Below are 14,330 nucleotides of genomic sequence, written 5' to 3'. Positions count from 1 at the left end.
AAGTAGTATCATGTTACCCACACTCACATCCCTATCACTAGCTCTACTATCGCTAACCTTCCTAACTTCCTTACAAACAGATCTACCGTTGCACAACTGCTATCACACTACCCACACTAGCCCACCCTTTCAAACTCACTCAGACTTCTACATCTGCCCTACAATCATAAATCTTACAACTACATATTACTCACTAACAAAAATTACACCATCTCATCACACTAAGAAAAACTCTCATAGACCAAGCTCGCAAACAATTAATATTAAAAAACACATACTGACACTCCTACAAATTCTGCTAACCTCTGGTAACATTCACCCAAATCCAGGTCCCCTCTCAGCTAGACAAACATCTGACCTGTTAATCCTAAATCTCAACATAAGAAGTATTACCAATAAGCTAACAGACCTACATGCATTCATAGCCCACTACAACCCTGATATACTCGCCATTACAGAAACCTGGCTTACACCCAGTATCCAAGATGAAGTCTTTCTTCCCCCAGGGTATAATACACTTAGATCTGATAGAACAAACAGGAAAGGAGGTGGAGTAGCCATTCTCTTTAAAAACACCCTTAACCTCCAGCTCCTGCACACCACACCACCCACTTTTCAAACTGCTGAAGTCCTGTTTTCTGTCCTATCCATAAGAAACACCAAGAAGATTAATATAATATGCTGCTATATACCTCCGGGCAACAACTCGCTCATAACAGAAGACATCTTACACAGGACAAAGGACAATCTACCTCAGGAAACGATCCTACTAGGAGACCTTAACACTGACTGGGCAACCTGTAACTCCAGCAGCCCCTCTACACATATCAATCTATATGGGTTCTCTCAACTAATTAAAGAACCAACTAGAATAGATGAGAAAACAAAGAGAGAATCCATACTGGACTGGACACTAACCAACTATCCCAAACAAAACTATACAGTAGGCTGCCTTCCAGATGACTTAAGTGATCATCTCCCCACCTTCCTACTCCAGAAACACTCCAATCACCCCAAACCAGTAATCTACAAATTTGTACGAGATGACCGTAACCTTACCCCATGATACCTAAATACTGTCCTAAGCCACTGCACTGGGAACCACTACGGACACTCGGGTTAGACCAGGCAGTAGACTACTTCAATACAACCTTCTCTAACATCCTTAATAGTCTAGCTCCCAGCAGAAAGATCAGAGTTAAAGCCAACTACGCACCCTGGCTAAATAGAGACACCAGAGCCTTACTAAAAGCTAGAGATAAAGCCTGGAAAATCTGGAAAACTGACAAAACCCCTAGCTCCAGACAATACTATCAACAGCTTAGAAACAAGACCAAGGCTGAATCCAAAATAAACAAACAAAACTATTTTCTTAGCGCCCAAAGGAAATATTCAAATAGTCCACAAAAATTCTGGCATGCCATTTACTCCCTACTAAAGCCAGGCAAAACCACAACCCCAGCACCCATCTCTACTAACAATACCCTAGACACAGCTTCTCAATTTAATAACCATTTTACTAAATCCATCTTGGCCCTGTCCAGTCAAATAACCAAAACATTCTACCTCAGTCACAACATAACCTATTTCACACCACCCCTCTTTCAGCCTATCACCAGTGCCCACCTCAACTATCAAAAACTCCTCCTAAAACTAAAGCCAACCACACTAGCAGCTGATAACATACCTGCTGCATACCTAAAATGGCTAGTGACTCCTTATCATATCCTGTCTCCATCCTTATCAACCGCTCCATACTAGAATCCTACATACCCAAACTCTGGAAAGTATCTCGCATCATTCTTCTCCATAAAGGAGGTAATTCTTATGAATTCTCCAACTACCGACCTATTGCCATCCTTTGCCCCTTATCCAAAATTCTTGAGAAATGCATCCACTTGCAAGTGATGACATTTCTTAACACACACAATCTACTATCTACCACACAACACGGTTTCCGTCCACATCACAGCACTACCACAGCCCTTTTATCTTTCACTAATTATATAAACCTTCACAGGAATGATAACAAATATGTATCAGCCATTTTCCTAGACCTCTCAAAAGCATTTGATATGGTCTCCCACTCCATTCTACTAGACTCACTAACATCATTATCCTTCACCTCCTCTACTATGGCCTGGTTCAGAAGCTACTTGTCTGACAGGCAACAATCAGTCCAGTGGAAAGGAACTCTGTCTACACAACTTCCAGCCACCATAGGTGTCCCACAGGCTCTATACTGGGCCGCTGTTGTTCTCTATTTTCACAAATAACCTCAAATGCTCTACACAACATGCCACACTCATACAATATGCAGATGATTCAACTCTGATCTGCTCCGCCTCATCTCCCACCACCCTACATACACTCACTCAAGATACCTTTATCTCAGTAGAAAAAATGGATATCTGGGATCCAACTAATTCTAAATCCCAAAAAGACAAAACTGCTACTATTTACCCCTAATAGATCAAAAAAACCCCTCTCCTTTACCATAACCTCTAATGACGGCACCACCATCTCCCCTTCTAACCACACCAAACTTCTGGGCATTGAAATAGACAATAATCTCCACTTTGATGTTCACATCTCACATACCATAAAACTAGTACACAAAAAACTAGGCTCCTATACAGGCATAAGTCCTTTCTCTCACAAAAAGCAAGAGTCACTCTTGCACAAAGCCACCTCCTCTCAACTCTATTATCGCAGCACCAATCTTTACCCAAATCAGACAATGTGACCTAGACAAACTAGAATCATGCTACAATAAAATAGCCAAGTTTGCTACTAACTCAACCTATAGAACCCATCACTGTGCTGCACTAAAAGAACTAAAATGGCTTGAGCTACCACAGCTACTTAACTATCACCAGCTGGGCACAGCCTACAATATTCTCAAATATCCTGAAAAAACCCTCATTATCCAACCTACTTACTATCTATACTACAAACCAATACCTAAGATCCAGTGAAAAATCTCTCCTCTCCATCACCAAGGCTAACAATAATGCAGGGAAAGCGCTCTACTCCCACACCGTTGCCAGAAATTGGAACTCTCTTCCCTATCTGTGTCCACTGCCCCCTCCACATCCATATTCAAAAACTCCCTCAAATCGCACCTTCTTAGTACATGGTTATGCCCTTGTATCACATAACCCTACCCATACTACTATTAACTCCCCAAATTCCTCTCTGATCACATGCTGGAGCTCTGATCCCCTGTAGGCTTGGTCATCTGAAAGGGTACTTTTAACTGTAGAATCTTACTTGATATATTTTCTTTTCTTACCAAAGTATGACTGACATTGTCTTTTTACCCATATTCTATATCTTTTACCTGGAGTGTTTTTATTAATTCTTGTTATATTACTATGCTCTGCATACATGATGCAACCTGTTTTGTGTATTATGCTGGATGTACTGTATTTGTATAACTTGATGTTGGAGCTTTTCTCCCCGGGCCTCCGCTGAAAATGGACCTGGTCCAGTCGGAATTTCCCGGTTAACAAATGTAAAATAAATAAAAATAAATAAATAAATAAAGCTGCCTGAAAATTCTCCCATTGTAGAATTTGAAATTTGCTCTCTACCTCTTGTAACAACGTATTTTGTTCGTTCTTTTTCAGAATGACATATTTATATGGATCCCTCACATTGGCAGCCTTCATATTATCCCAATGTTTTAATCCAAATGGATAGCCAACCCTCAAGGAGATCGCAACTTTCCACAATCTTGCCTTGGCCAATCACAAAAAGATGGCTTACTGCAGATGGTGACATTAAGCCTAATCATCTTACTGACATATTTAAATTCAGCTAAACACATCAGTGTAAGGGGGTATGATCCAAAAAAAAAATCTAGCTCCATTATCTGCATCTTGGATAAAGTATCTATGCTCCCTAGATAAAAACATTTTATCTATTCTAGACAGGGCTCAAAATCTTATAAGAGCAGCAATTAAAATTGGTACTTTCCAAGAGAGGACTACCAGACCTCAAAATGTCATCAAATCTCATATTAAGAGAAATATCTTGCTAAAAACCTTCCCAGAGCTGGAAGCATAATAAATTTCAGCCCTGACTGAATATCTTCAGAGAATAAAAAAAAAAAGTACTTCAGTTTCCAGGAAACATTGTCTTGTCCACCCTAAAAGACACTAGATCTCTGCATACTAATGAAAAAATGTCAACTTTTGTACCTGGGCATATATGGGTTAACCAAAATAATTTTAGTGGGTCAAGCCAACCTTTTCAAGTTGCATACCTACCGTGAGGATCACACAATTTTTTTTTCCTTTTCTAAAGGGACACCATTTATAATTAAAATACAAGTACAAGCCATTCTTTTTCCACCTTGATAGAAAACTCCACAGACATATTAGTATCTACATGTAGTGAGCTTTAAATGGTCTTCCAGGAGATAAGTATTTATTGCATTAAAACTATATCTGGGAGTAAATGATTTAAGAAGCCAAATATCTTAGAATATTTTATGAGGGAATTAAAACCATTAATAATTCCAAGAAATAGACAAAAAGCTAATTTCTCTAACTGTAAATGGGTAAAGTGAAGTAAATCTGCCCTTTCACTAAACCTAAACAAAAGCATAAAACAGCGGCACAGTACTCAACATTCTTCTTCTCAACAAAGGAAGAAAAGAAGTGTGCCTTAGAAGCACAGAAAAGATCTAACCTATTTACAATCTTTCAAATACAGCATTAAAAACATATTTACATTATTTGTGCTTACTTTCAGGGAGGGGACCAAATGTCTTAAAAAGGAGAGCATGACAGAAAGCACTTAGTGTAATGAAATGCTCCAAGAAAAAAAATGAGTTATAATCAAAATTTCATTCCTACCCTGTTACAGGCACCCACTGGTGGTGTACAGTTCTCAAAAAAGCAGGTCAAATAGCAGTAATAAATTACGGCTACAGAAACAGCAAAGAAAATTACAGGGCAAATGTCCTATAGACAGTTATGTGGCCTCATTGATGGGGAGCAACTGAGGCAACAACACATTTTCTACAGTGCTTATCCTGTGTTTAAACAATGGAAACGGTTCCAGCATGACTTAATCTTTCTTGAGTATCTCCTAACCATTATCGGTGGATGGTTACATCTCAGACCACCATTAGAAGTGAGCAAACTACTACCACTAACTAGACTCTCAAGTCTAGTTTTATTTTGTTGAGGACAAAAAAAGTCACTCCCCTTCCCGGCAAGGTAAGTTTGAAAATCTCTGGGTAAAGGGATTTAAATTTTATATACTGCTTCTTGGCAAGAAAATAGCAAAAATGTGTTACATTGGTTTTAATACAATGATCATTACCACAAAAAAAAAAACACAATTGGATGAAGTGAACACTTTCTTCCAGCTATCAGGGGATACAAAACACAATTGGATGAAGTGAACACTTTCTTCCAGCTATCAGTGTTTACAAATGAGTGTATTCAATGTGGAGTTCATTTAATGGAAGGTCTGCCCAGTCTGAGAGTTTGGCTTTCATGAAAGATGTAGAATCATTTCCCTCTGCCCTTTCCAGTATACTCAAAGTGCAAGTTTTTACATTTTTTGCAATCCTCCAGATCCTGACATTTCAAGTGTTTCAATGGCTGATTCTGTTGATGTAGTTCTGTGAAGAGAAGTTTGTAGGTTGTCTGAAAGTTCCTGATGTTATTCAGAATGAATGGACAGTGCACGTTCTACCCCTTGAAGTTGGGCTTTGTTTTGTTTTGAGATGTGTAACAGCTGCTGACTAACTACAGTCAGTTGACCCACAATCAACTTACATCTGTCTGCCATAGTGTCATGATGCCTTATATATGCTGATTTGTGTCTTTTGGCTTTTCCCGGTTAGGAGTCGCCACAGCAGAACTCCGGTTAGCTAATGATTGGCAGTTGATTTTTACGTACCGGCTTGCCAGGCCTGACGCACAACCTTCAACGAAGGTACGCCCATTCACGCATGTCTCCACGTAGAAGACGCTCTAACTGAGAATCGAACCGGACAGTGTCTTACTGTGAGGCGACAACGCTACCGCAGCACCACCACCATACACAACATAAACTCAGTATCATTTATACATTGTTTTGACTGTCCTGTGTATGTATAAGGAAAATGGTGGTGCACTTATAAAAAAAATCTACTGGTGAAGCTTTAATGCACTGAATAGATTCTACTACAAAAAATGAACCCAAATAAAAGAAGAGACTAAGTAGTGAAAGGAAGATAAGAAAAACTGCTGAGTTCAAATCTAGAAACTAAACAGTGTGCATAATAAAATCTTAATACTCTGCTGAAGGTGAATTACACTGCAGCAAGTTACAACAGTGAAAAATGTAGCACTTATATGAACTAGGTTATCACGTTTGCTTTGCGAACTGCTTTGTGTTTAATGCAAGTAATTATCATTTGCAGTTAGAAAGCTGGTGACTGCTCTCTGTAAAACTAATGGAGAACTGTGGTGCTTCTTAAGTCCACTGCTTGTGAAAAGGTAAAAATATAGCCTGCTAGCAAGTTTAAAAAAAATAATTAATAAAGTGCAATGTGTAGAAACCAATTACAAACAGTGGAATTTATACAGCACAGAATCAGACTGAGTACTGTCTGAACAGCAGCAGAAAACTTGTATCAAAGCATATACATGAAAAGGAAGTCTTATGGAGCTCAGAGTTTTTAATACGAAAGAAATATTGTCTTTACAGCCCCGTGCCCATACAATGATATCTCTCACATCAGTGAAGAGTGTTTCTGTGAAACTATCTGGAGCGACAAAAGCTGTGCACTGTAAATTTTGTTAATTTAATGCTAGTGTAAAGTACAATAGCAGACAAAGATAAGTGTGTGGTTACCACAAACAAATGAATCAACTAGTATGACATTGAAAAGGAAACATTTGTTTCTGGTTCTAGAGGATGTTAAAAGGCAAAAACTTATGTTAGAGGTAATAGAGATCTTGTTAGGGGACAAACCTAAATCAGCAGGCCGGCAATGAAGGCCTACAGTCAGCCTCCTCTATAAAGCCAAACTATTTAGGAATTTGTAAATACAACAGTCTGTTAGTGCTCTACAGCAATGCAAAACGTTGTCAGGGCATTGACAGAGAGAACAGCAGCAAAGACTGCCAGGGGGCACTGAATTTATCTCTCACTTTGTGACATAGTAAGTACTCTGGTCAAAGGACTCTTTTTAAGGCATGATGCAGGCCATGATGACAGTAAGCAAAACAACAGACAGTAAAATTGAAAGAGATGGTTTACTGAAAAAATGAAAATAAAAGGAAAGTTTGATGACTGTCCTTACCAAAAAATGCTATTTTTCCAAAAGATTTTATGAACTTTCCAAGCAGGCTGGAGCAGAAAAAGAAAAGATTTCTAATTCAGGTGATACATCAAATACAAGTCAAAAAGTAAATGTGTTGAGGCAGAAAAGCAGAGAATGGCTGTAAGAGTGTCTGATTTGTCAAAGCCAGTTTGAGTTCTCTGAAGAAGAACGACAAATTAAAGTAAGATGTAGAGGATATGAAAGAACTATAGAAATAATTGTCTGATCAGCTCCAGAAAGCGAAGTAAAGCAAACCAAAAGAAAAGAGAGCCTGTTTTAGGAGAACTGGAAAAGACAATGCTTAAGCTGAGAAAACAAAGGGAACTGAACCCAAAAGAAACAAATTGTCAGTTTCACACTTAAGCAGACTAAGTTTCAAGAGTTAGAAGGAAGAAATATGGCAAGAGTTACAAATTGTTAATGGCACTATTTTGATCTGAAAAAAGTTTCAAAATGTGCAATTAGATCTGCGTTATTAAAGGTACAACTCAAGAGAATGAAAATAAAGTCAGGAAATGTGCACAAATTCTTGGCCACTTCCATAAAGCAAAAACAAGACACTTTTGCCAAGTTTTTGCCAAGTTTATACAACAAAATAAATCTGAAAATGTAAATGAAAATAAACTTGACAGTTGATGATGGAGAATTTAAAAAGCCTGTAAAGAACAACAATGATGTAATAAAACTAAATTAAATAAAGTTGCCCAGCGCATCCAAGATCTGAAAATTTAAATGGAATGCAGGCCTTGTTAATGTACTAAAGGAAGAGAAGATAAAGGTGTATATTGCTTGAGTCCTAAATAAAAAAATGGAATGTGAAAGTAAAATCCAGAGCAAATATTTAGGTGAAGCAAATAAAGTAAAACAATGAGAGTCAATATATCTGCTTTTTTTTTGGAAGATGTCACCTTTGCTACCCATGCTACCTACCTATCATATAGTTTGCCATGATTCAGATGAAGATATTCATACAGACACAGCATAGAAGAGCACTGCATGTTGGCATTAATATTTAGTTGTCTCTGCTTTACTCTTAGTGTCTGAAGCATTCATTCATTACCTTTGGTTACTACGCATATGCCCTGCCATCAAGAATGCATATGGATTCCCCAAATCTTTATCACTCCCTTGCACACTCATTTTCCTGAGCCTTGAAGGAGTACAAGCACATGTATAACTCCATACCTCACAAAGGCCATCATAACATTTTGTTCAATGAGAATTCTAGGGCTCTTTCACTCTGTGCAGACTTCTCATTTACAATGCATCGTACCCCTAGACTCACAACTTTCATATGTACATTACACTGCTTATGTAAGGCTCTTGTGATTTACCACTCATCATTCACCTTCAGCAAACGCTCTGTGTGCAGCATTTAATGCAGAGATATGGTGAACATACCCAAGGTTTCTCTATAATACACTTAACTGCACATTCTTAACTGCACATTGTTTATAAATTATTAAAGTAGGACAATTTGGGTTTTGCCCACAGTTCTATATAAACTTTGACAACATTTCTACTGAGTGATCATACCTTATACTGTTCTAACAGTAACACTATAGGATGTAAGCGGTTATAGTTTGACATTCAGTGTTCAAATCCTCAGCTATACCCTCTCATTTCGTCATTATTAAATTACTCTCCATTGCCGGTATACAACCTTTGGACTGACCCATAACATTTATCCACAACTGAATAACCTATATTAAAGATTCAGAAGACTTTTAGATCACATGCTTCCATCACTAAAATGGATAAAATGAGCAATTATGTTAAGATGCCATACTTTTGTTTTTTAACTCAGTTAAATCCATCGCTACAATTTTAATGCATCTTGCAGCCTGTGGTAGTTCCACAACTGCCCAGGCTTAGACTTGTTACATTTTATGAATGCTTTGTCATACCAGATCCCTTCAAAGGCGTCTTACTATGGTACAGAACAGCTACTGGACCACTCCTACTTCAATTTGACATTTTGTCTGAAAATACTTAACTGGAAGTGCAACTCTTTACAGACTAGATAACTCACCCATCTTCTAACTTAAAAATTCCCCACCATGGTTTGTGGGTTGTGTTATACTGAATCTTTTTTTATTTAGTTCAGTATTATGGCTATCCAGCCATTTGTCTCCACACACTGCATGTGAGCATGAATTGACAATAATAACAAACACAAAGGACTCTGCAAGAAAAAAGTCTGTACCTATGAGATAATCTTTTTAAAACAATATGTTACACAGTCTACCACTTTTATTTTTACTTGTTTAATTCTGACTGGATGCTCTTTTGCCCATTTGAATGTGGTTTAGTAAACAGGACATTTTGATTGAATGTGGTTTAGTAAACAGGACATTTTGATCTCCTGTGAAAACAGTCCAAAGGACTGAAACCAGGCAAATGTTCCACTGGGCGATTCAGACAAAGATTCTGTGTTGTCTTCTGGGAAGTGAAGAAAGCAGCATCACACACAACTTGAATCACTCATTCGCCCCTGTGACCCCTGTTTTCTTACTAAAAAGAAACTTCAAAGTAGGTTTACAGAAGGTCAGATACACATATGCAGTCAGAGCCATTTTTTCTGGGCATTCGCACAAGAACTGCCCGGCAACTTATGGACAACAGCACATCAGGAAAAGTCATGCCAAACTTTTACATATGATTACGTTATTTGCTCAAACTTAGCAACATAACCTGCCATATGGACTGTATGGTCTCCAGTAATGCTGTCAAAAGCAAGTACTGTCATTGCCCTTCTCATAAACTCAGAACTAACTCTATTGAATACCTCCTCTACATAAAGCCCCATCAACAACAGTGAGGGTCTTTTTTGCACTCTGCTGCCCTCTGAATTATCATTACTCTTGCTAGTGTTGTCAAATGTTTGTCTCCCCTCCACAAAACCACACCGATCCATATCTGTCAGTTTTGTTAACACCTTAGCCATTGTAGTATAGACAAATGCTTTATCATGGTTCAAAACTTAAACTGGTCTATAGGAAGTTGGATTTAAAGTGTCTTTGCTCTCTTTGTGTACTACAGACACCATTCTTTCTTCCAAGATGCTGGTACACCCTTTCCTTTTACAATATTGTTAAATAAACCTTCTAGATCTTGACCACTCCCCCCCCCCATAAATTCCAAGGCATACCATCTGTTCCTGGAGACTTCCCTGTTCATGGATTACACACCACCATTTTTATCTCACCTCTCTCATCTTAGCTATTAAATCTTGAACCTCATATTCCTCTAGCCTTGGCATATTTAAATCTTCCATAAATATTTCCATTTCTTTTTTCTTGGCTCTTTCATTCCTCTGTTCTATACAGATTTTCACAAAATTTCCAAAATTGCTCTAATACCTCCATAAGGTCTCTGGATATTTTTCAAGCTATAGGCTCCCTAAGCTTGGCAACACCCCTTTCTATTTTCTGTTGCACGAGTTGTTGCACTAATAGTTTTTTCTACCCTGGGACTGTCAAAAAAAATACTTGCTTAACAACAACTTTTCTATATTCATGCATATTATCCAAATACTCTGTCTTCCCTTTGGCACTCAGCAATTGCTCCTCTTCTTGAATTCCCCTTCATCTGTAGTACTTTAGATTTTGATAATCCCTATAACTAATTTCTATTTCTTCTTTCTCTCTCATTTCTACCATATTTTAAATTCCACTTTCATTTTATCCCATTCCTTAGCTGCTATCCATTCTGAAGACATTTGCATATTCCCCAGTAACTCTCAAATTGTTTCCACAGCTATTCCATAAATCATCTCTTTTAAAAAAGAAAACAGGAATAGTGCCAGTGTCTCATTTTTACTAGATTAGTCTGCAACTTTATCTTTATTGGTGCATGGGTTGAAATAGTTACTGAATGAGTTTAAAAATTTTCAATTAAATACAGATGCTTCTGTGAAATATAATGACTGCCCAATCTAATCCAGTCATTGTACCTTGGGGAATAACATAAATTATGTCTGGATTCCTGCTAGCAATTTTAAATCTTCCATTTCAAGTTCTCACCATTTTTCTTCTGAAACCACCACTCTTTTGTTATATTTTCCCCCAGTACATCTGCATCATTACAAACCAAGTTCCAATACCCACTCATGAATAATATTCCCTACTCAAAGCTAATTACCTCTCCCATAATTTTCTTAGGCTCCTTAATAGTAGTTTTAGATGGAATGTAATTACATGCCAGTGTAATTCTCCTTCCTTGCCAATAACCCTTACTACCACAAACCTACAACTGCCTCTATTCTCATTATTAAGACCCCCCCCTTTCCTTTGTCAATGATACTCCACTGAATAACCATTCTAAAATCATTTATTTGCCAAATTCACATGCTTATTTCTAGCAGTGAGTCTCCTGTAAAACTGCTATTTCTATACCAGTGTTTCTCAATCATTGGGCTACGGCCTGGTACCGGGCCCTGGCATCAACTATAGCGGGCTGTGAGTGGTTGAGAAACACTGGACGGTTTCAGAGAGTGATACAGCGAGAGACTGTGTGTGTGTGTGTGTGTGTGTGTGTGTGTGTGTGTGTGTGAGAGATCAGAAGAGAGTGAGAGCGATGTGGTAGTGAATGAAAGTATGAATGAGAAAGTGGGTGTGTGAGAGCGCAGTGGCATAGCTACAGGGGGGTGCGAGGGGCATACTTTTGAGACTGTTTAAGTAAAAAAAAAAAAAAAAAAAAAAAAGTTGTTTTACCTTTGGGACAAATTTTTTCTTTCCAGTCTGGTCATATCATGTCAAGAACGCAGCTTTCTAAGGTTATACAAGCAATGTTTAAAATGTGTCCCTGGTTTTGGGCCTTTGTCCCCCCCCCCCAATAAATTTTGGCTTTTTCTGGATTTATTGTGCTGCAAAAGTGAGAGATACAGTTGAATGTCAAGTGGATTTTACAAGGAGCTGAGAGCTTCAGGGGAAGAGAAGTTTAGTGCTGCTTATCCCAAGTCTGTTTGCATTGTTAGTAGCATAACAAGTAGTATAATTGCTTTTCATTACAGAAGGCTGTGGGTTCTACTCCCACAGTATGAAGATGGACTGCTGATACTATATTGTGTTGTACGTTTAAAGGGGGTGGATGGTGCTTTCCTGAGAATGTCTTCCTTTGGTGGGACACCTAGTAACTATGAACCTGTTATCAGTTTGCCATCCATTCCCTACAGCAATATTACTAAGAGGAGAAGAGGCTACAAGTTTGGCACCAGTTTTGAAAAAGAAAAGGAGCATATTATAATGCCCCATAACTTGGTCTCAAGTTTTTTATTCAAAGCAGTTTTTTATTGTTGGTTACATTTTTGCTTTCCATTTTTCTTTTCTTTTTATTTTTATTTTCATTTATTTTGGTAAGCATGTCATTTGTTTAAACAGTTCTTAAAGGCAGTTTTATTGTTTTTAATGTATTTATTACAAGTAAATGTGAAGGGTGAGCAGTTTTTGGCATACAGGGGTGCATTTGGAAGCACACCATTGAGCTTACCCAAGCCTATCCAACACTTTATTAGTTCATAACATATTGGAACGCAATTGCAGTCAAGCTCATTCACAGTCATTCTATTTAATCAAAGTCATTGTGAGCATTTTTTAATTTATATTTTTAACAACATTTGAAGGAGTAATAACATTTAGGATGAAAAATTTCAAAAATATATATATTTTTTATTTTTATTTTTATTTAATAGTTTCCAAAGAGCATTTAATATTAATTATATGTGTTGTTTAATTAAGCATTTTTTTGCACAAAGAACCCTGCAGGGATAAAATCCTTGATTTACAATTAATTAGGTATTTTGCATAATTGGTGTGATGGAACAATTTAATTGTAATAAGGGCAATGTGCTTTTAGTATAAAAGCTTGTTGTTTTTTAATTTAGTTACACTTGAAAAAGCCTGGTACGACCAGGCGAAAGCGCTTGTGACTAAATCAGTTTTTCCTTGTTGTTCGTTGGAATAAAAGTCTTAGTTTTTGAACTGTCTGCAGAGCCTTTATACGGAGTTCAAAGTCTAACTGAATTTGAGGGTTGGTTCAATCGGAACAGTACTCACATCAGCAGTATTGTGAGGTAGTTTGCAGTGTGCTTGTCACCGGACTTCTTTGATCCTTCTCCGGTGGTTTTCTAAGCAACGGTGGTTCTCTCTACATTATTTATAACAAGTAGTATAATTGCTTTTCATTACAGAAGGTTGTGGGTTCTACTCCCACAGTATGAAGATGGACTGCTGATACTATATTGTGTTGTACGTTTAAAGGGGGTGGATGGTGCTTTCCTGAGAATGTCCTCCTTTGGTGGGACACCTAGTAACTATGAACCTGTTATCAGCTTGCCATCCATTCCCTACAGCAATATTACTAGCTTATCATTTTTAATGTAACATAGGCAACTTATTCTTCAAGTGCAACAGGTACTTTATTTGTAGATGAAACAATGAAATATAAAGTTGTTTGCTAGCAGCAACCTCTTCATTATTTACAGATATCTTTAATGTGGAATTAACTGTTAAATGTCTGCGTTTTTACATTCAAAATGTTAGTTACTGTTGGAACTAGTGTTTAGAATTGAGAGATTCATACATTTATCTTTATTAAATTAGATACTTTGCATATATAAATATTTGGCGTGTGTATGTGATAAAGTGTTTTGCTGACAATTTGATATCCTCCTGCTTTGGAAAGGTATTTATAAGTAAATTTGCTGGAACTGGGCCCTCGTCTTATAAAAAAAGAATTTATCTGTCCCCAGCCTCTCAAAGGTTGAGAACCACTGTTCTATACAACATTTTATAATATAATTCAATATCTAATGCTTCTTGTCCATATTTACAATGTCATTCACATTATCAATAAGGCACTGACAGCTTTCTTTGAAAAGCTGCTATTAGTTTCACAAATGCTACATGACAGTTTTTGGTTCTAGAATGACTTTGAACCAATTGTTAGCGACTTGCTGTACATCAGCAGATAAGCTGTCCAATCACTGAGCTGTTCA

At 37.5% G+C, this 14,330-nt stretch overlaps 1 protein-coding gene across 1 annotated transcript in view; it reads right to left on the bottom strand.

Annotated features, from left to right (window-relative positions):
* POLRMT (RNA polymerase mitochondrial) overlaps positions 1–14,330 on the bottom strand; it is a 1,430,506-nt gene that overhangs the window by 98,152 nt on the left and 1,318,024 nt on the right. The gene's annotated exons all lie outside the window — the stretch shown is intronic.

Source organism: Protopterus annectens, chromosome 13.part0 (genome assembly GCF_019279795.1).
Source record: "Protopterus annectens isolate FY-2018-M chromosome 13.part0, PAN1.0, whole genome shotgun sequence".
Lineage (NCBI taxonomy): Eukaryota > Metazoa > Chordata > Ceratodontiformes > Protopteridae > Protopterus > Protopterus annectens.
The sequence above is the reverse complement of the archived record's forward strand: the minus strand, read 5'-3'. Positions and strand labels throughout refer to the sequence as shown.